The sequence below is a fragment of the Periplaneta americana genome, chromosome 2 (assembly GCF_040183065.1).
Source record: "Periplaneta americana isolate PAMFEO1 chromosome 2, P.americana_PAMFEO1_priV1, whole genome shotgun sequence".
NCBI lineage: Eukaryota > Metazoa > Arthropoda > Insecta > Blattodea > Blattidae > Periplaneta > Periplaneta americana.
In genome coordinates, this window is record NC_091118.1 from 27382215 (window position 1) to 27388544 (window position 6330).

A 6330-nucleotide genomic window follows, 5' to 3' on the forward strand; every position below is an offset into this window, starting at 1 on the left:
AACAAAAACAATTTCTAACGTAAGAATAAAAAATATTTCAGTAGTTATAAAGTAAAAAATAATTAATATGATTAATGTGCCTCTTTTTCAGAAAGCAGTTTCTCAAATCTGGACTCAGCATTCCATACACACAGTGATATCATTTTAAAGTTCAAGGAAATTTCTCGCTTTTGTTTTGATGGTAATCATAGACGAGAATAATAATAATAATAATAATAATAATAATAATAATAATAATAATAATAATAATAATAATAATAATAATAATAATAATAATAATAATGCAATATTTACCTGCACACTTAAGCCTACATACAACACTCCACCCTCTTATTTGACCCTTTACCTGCATTTAGCCTACATACTCGTACAGTTACAATATCCTATACCTTTCCTACACGCTATTTCTCAAACAACTTCCCTCATTCGGCCACAATCCTGGAAATTTTTTGCTTGTCAGTTTGTTTTCTTTGGTGCATTGAAGTCTCTGTGGCTGTGATTCAGAATACAGTAAGTGTTAAACGGAAAGTTCTTGTTCTGATGATGTGTCATTCAGTGTAAATTCACATTTAAATCGTCTTGAAAATGTGATTATTCTTTGTAAGGGTTCACATACCGGAAAACAACCATTAATTTTTTTTTCGAAAGAACATACCGGTACTGTAATAGTAATATACGTTACAAGAGCGGTATGTTGACGTTTTCATGGTCGAGGAAAAGATTGAAAAAGCGAAACGTAGTTGAGCTTTTTTAATTTCCGAGAACATGAAAACAAACATACCGCTCGTGTATCGTACATTATTTTGTGCGAAGATCGTTTATTACATACCTGAAAGAGGAATTTCTAATTAGTTGCAATGAAATCTCCATGTTGGTTTCTGTTTAATGACGGCAACTTCGGAAAACCAAAATATCTTTCTTCAACATTGTTGCTATAAAATGTTTTCTGTGTTTACTATATTCCAGCAGGCCGTGATATATGTCTGTCTTTTTTTTTCCCCCAGTCTATAAATGCGAACTTAAAACAAACGGTAAGGTTATGTAATCATTTATTTTTCATTTTAATATTTTAACAATATTATTTATATAACATATTGCAGTAATAACATCGGCATCTGGAATCTTGTTGATTTTTTCAAGGAAAATGTTACTTGTATCAGGAATGCAATAAGTTTCGTGGAGTAGTAGACTTTACTTAATTTTTGCAAATATTTAAAAGCAATAATTAACATTGCAATTTAGGTGAAATTGCAGTGGTAAGTTTCCAATTTATAATTATTACTATGTTAAACGTCTCTAAAAATAATATGTTAAAAGCCTAAAACAGTAAAATGAATGTCGCGCTTAAGCGGTAAGAAGAGGGAAATTGTTATGTGTGTTACGTTGGGAATACTGAATGTGGTATTTCACACTTACCGCGTATTGGTTCTGTGCGGAAAACAAGCAAATATGCACGATCTCGCACAAACTATTTTTTTTCGAAAGAATTATGCACATACCGGTACTATAAATGTCTTTTACGTATTACTGTCCATGAATGTTATAATTCAATAAGAAAATTATAATAGGCTAGATACGGTATTGTGTATACGAAAAAATTAGAATACCCGCTAAAACGCAGTCTCTGTAAATATTCTGTTTACACGCTTTTCCCTGAAGAGCGTTTTGATAAACTTTTAGCGATGCGACCTAAGTATTTATTTACGACTACACCCCTGTGGCTACCACTGATCCGCGGACAATCCTTGGATTCATCTCGCTACTACTATTATAATCACACTTCTGTTGATATAGTGCCGTTATGTAACTGGTTTTGAAGTCCCCCTCGATCGACCAGCTTGTTGGAAGAGGTTAGGCAAGGTGAGAAAGCGTGACGTTGACACTTTTCGTTGTGGAAGGAAGACATTAGGAAAGAATTAAATAAAAATCAACATAGACATGCTGTGAAATATTAAAATTCCGAGAATGTTGAATCGACCGTGTGACAGGCCTTGAAGAGGTCGGATATCTTAAAGGAACGCTACTAATTATCACAAGAAGAAAGAAGCAGAGAAGAATTAAATCACGAAGACTGATGGAATAGTGTTTCCTGCGGTGTCTCAGTGGTCAGATCTCCAGCCTCTCAGGGTTCGAGTCCCGGTCATGCCTGGGAGTAAATACTTCATAATACAGAGTGGAAGTGATATAATCTGTGCAAAATGAAAGGAGCAATAGAATACATTAAAATAAATAAAAAACTATTATGCGTTTTGTAATTAAGTGCATGGTTAATCAGAAAATTATGCTGAAATTCTGCGTCGTTTGGCAACAGCGCTTCATCGGCTCAAATACGAAACACACATGCAGTTTGAATAGCTGAGTTTCGTGCCTTAGTCACTCAGTATGGTTGCCAGGCTTCGTAAGTAGAAAATAACGATACGTGTTAATGTTTTTATTTAATTTTCAAGGAAACCTCCTCTCTTCCTCACCATATCAGAGTCGGTCTGGTTGACGCAGTTGATATAGCGCAGGCCTTCTATGCTCGAGGTTGCGGGTTCGATCCCGTGCCAATTCGATGGCATTTAAGTGTGCTTAAATGCGACAGGCTCATGGCAGTAGATTTACTGGCATGTAAAAGAATTCCTGCGGGGCAAAGTTCTGGCACTCCGGCGACGCTGTATGTGACCAGTGTCCACCCAGCATCGTGATGCACTTGGGGAGCTACTAGTTATAACGGCTGGGAGGATCATCGTGCTAACCACACGATACCTCCATTCTGATTAGATGATCGTCCACCTCTGCTTCGGCATGTGGACGTGAGGCCAGCAGCCGGCTGGTCGGTCTTAGCCCTTCATGGGCTGTAGCGCCATGGATTTACTTTTTACTCATTTCTGTTAGAGGCTGAGTAGACCCCCGGGCCATAGTGCGGCCTGAAGGATTAGATCAATGGAAAAATCCATAACCCCATCGGAAATCGAACCCGCGACTTTGGGCTTGCAGTTACGCCTTGATCGCGACTCTACCGCGCACCCAAGTCACATCTTCTAGTAACAAAATTGCTTCGCATAGGAAATTACCATATAGGCCTAGTTACTAACATTTAAAAAACCAGGGGTTCCCTTATTTCTTTTTTGAAAACAATACTACAGGTACTGCTAACGTTATTACGACATACAACTATTTAATTCGTGATTTATTTTGATCAGTATAACCCACATATGAAAGTCATGCCTAAGTTCACATTGCACACTTGCCGTTTCCATAGGAACTAATCTTGGGATGTCTGCTGTTTGTTACCAATGTTGTAGTCGTAAAATATGCAGAGAAGGCTATACTCTTCCAGCCGTTTATAGTCTTACAATTTCCAGATGGTATACACTATACCATGTGGAGTGCATTAAATTGAGGTCCTTATGAGACTTACAAGAAACCCAGAAATATTTTATTACATTTGCTATTTCTGTATATACAATTATACTCTCTTCCACTGACTTCCAAATATTAAACGATAGAGTCACATTTGGTGTGTCTCTAGAGTTGCCTTAAGCTTACTTTATAAGGCCTACTCTGTTTTTTTTTATATAGAAGGAAACTTTCCGCCGTTGAGTTTGAACGATAGAGCGAACCTTGCCGATCAGTAACGAGGGATTGGGGTATGTATTGTATTGTATTGTATTTATTAACATTCCATGGTATTCATACATGCTTACAGCTAGAATATGGAACAAATCAAAAAACTTAATAATATTATAAAATCTTAATTTATAGTCACAGTCTAAATGAAATATATACAGAAGAGATTTACAATATAGTCTACTAGTACAACACATAGTTTTAGTATCAATTTCATGAAGTGTTATTGAATGTCATGAATTCACCTACAGAATAGAAGGCGTGAGAAATTAGGTACTTCTTTAATTTGGCCCTAAATAATTTTATGTTTTGAGTTTCATTTTTTATATCGATAGGGAGGCTATTAAAAATGTTTACTGCCATATAACGCACTCCTTTTTGGTAGCACGATAGACTTGCCGATGGAAGATGAAACTAATTTTCTGACGCGTATTTATGCTATGAACTGTTGAATTAGTTACAACGTTTTCACGATTACATACGAGGAAGATTATTAATGAAAAGATATACTGACAAGCCATGGGCATTATTTGTAGTTTTTTGAAAATAGCCCTACACGATTCCCTAGATTTGGCACCTGCTATTATTCTAATTACTCTTTTTTGTAATATAAATATATTGTTACTATCTGTGGAATTTTCCCAGAATATTATTCCAAAACTCATTACCGAGTGGAAGTACTTATACTGCATACATGTTTGATTTCTCTTCCTCTCTCTTTGGATTCTCTTGCGTTATTCACGATAACTAGATCAAAACGTAATAACGTTCAGCTTTCCTCCTAAGTTTCCGTGGTGTAGTGGTTATCACGTCCGCCTAACACGCGGAAGGTCCCCGGTTCAATCCCGGGCGGAAACACTTTTTTTCCTTCCATTTTGTTGGATGTTCTCTTCCTTTGCAACAGTTTAAAATCGGATCCATAGTTATAAGAACTGTTCTTATCACTGTAAACTGAGGGATTAACCCCTGCAATAGATCACCTCAGTCACGAATCATCATGTATAGCCACGCAGTTGGAATATAGTGTGAAGAACTTTTTATTTTTCGATCATGTAAGCCAGCATTGTTATTGAATGATTACTAGCTTACATCATCATCTTCAAAAGCATTGAAGTCGGCTTCGGTAGCGCAGTCGGTATAGCGCTGACCTTCTGTGCTCGAGGTTCCGGGTTCGATCCTGGCCCAGGTCGATGGCATTTAAGTGTGCTTAAATGCGACAGGCTCATGTCAGTAGATTTACTGGCATGTAAAAGAACTCCTGTGGGTCAAAATTCCTGCACACCGGCGACGCTGATATAACCTCTGCAGTTACGAACGTCGTTAAATAAACCATAGTTTAATTGTTAAAAGCATTGAAGAGAAAAAGAGGATCAATTAGAGAAAAATAAATAATAAAAACATATTTCCGCCCGGGATCGAAAAAAAAAAAGTAGTTAGAAGAAGAAACGAAAGCGAAGGATGCAAAAATCAAAAGAATAAAAGTGAATAATTGAAAGTGAATAAGTGCATAGATAAAAGCAGTAGAAGAAGAGAAGAAAGGAGAAAAGTAAGTGACATAACACAAGAAAAAACGAAATAAAAACAAGAGGCAATCGAAGAAAAAAGAGAAACAAGATCAAGCTCCGAAGAACAACCCCTGGTATCAGATTCGACAGATTGATTCTCTTTCTTGTTCTGTACACTTCTTGTAAAAATACATTAGTACGTATTATATTGCCCATTGTTTCAGCCTACTTATACTCTGTTTTTTATGCAGAAGGAAACTTTCCGCCGTTGAATTTAAGCATTAGAACGAACCTTTTCAATCAGTTACAAGAGGGGTTGTGTGTGCTACTTACTACCGTATACCTGTCTGATAGGATGTTTCTAGATGTTAAGGTTCTTTGTTATCTTCCCTCAATCGAGGCCTGCTTGTACCCTAGTTAGGTTCAGTTTTTAAACATGTCATTTACAATTCCTTTTCATTCAAGATAATGGGTATTGTGATTGGTATGCTGGTGTCGGTATGCTTAGTAGTGTAATTACTTTGTATTTGATAAGTGGTAGAAGACATTACATATTCTGATACGAAAGAAGTCGTGTGTCGTGTTTACATGTATTTCCAGAGCAAATATACAATGACAGGAATGAAAGACCATCATTTTCCGTTAGTTATGTTTTGGAGAAGAAACTTATAGCGAAGGGTGTGTCTAAAAGTGATGTTTAATGGTATATGGTTACATGAAAGAAAAATAAAGAGGGAGAAATCTTAAAAGTCCTTTCAAAACTCTTTTATTATAACATTGAAAACATTTTAATCAGGAAGCTTTAAGATTGACATTTTTACGAAGATGGCTTTATACCCAGTTTAGTCGATATTTTGCCGAAAGCTCTCAAAACGCAAGATATTACAAACTAAAATTGAAGTTCCTTGTTGCTGAAAGTATTAAAAGCTATTGGATTCCAGTACAGCAGAAACGAGAACAATAAGAAATATTGAATGGAACGTGACGATAGACTATTGTTGCTCGTCGCAATGGATTTTAAGAAGAATGTGAAAAAATGCAGGAATTAGGAAGATTTATAATAATTTTAGATGAAATTATTTTTAGTATACCGTCAAATGGGCAAACTTCGAACAGTGTTTTAATTTGGAACATTATCATTGGGTATTTTGGTTTTGTCACAGTGGCAACGTAATCTTCACTTGTTACTTCGTTGTCCAGCACATTGGTTCTA

At 36.1% G+C, this 6330-nt stretch overlaps 1 non-coding gene across 1 annotated transcript; it reads left to right on the top strand.

Moving 5' to 3' along the window:
* Positions 1–4397: 4397 nt before the first annotated feature.
* On the top strand, positions 4398–4470 carry TRNAV-AAC (transfer RNA valine (anticodon AAC)). The gene has a single exon. It is a non-coding gene; the product is annotated as a tRNA-Val (tRNA).
* The last annotated feature ends 1860 nt before the right edge of the window (positions 4471–6330 follow it).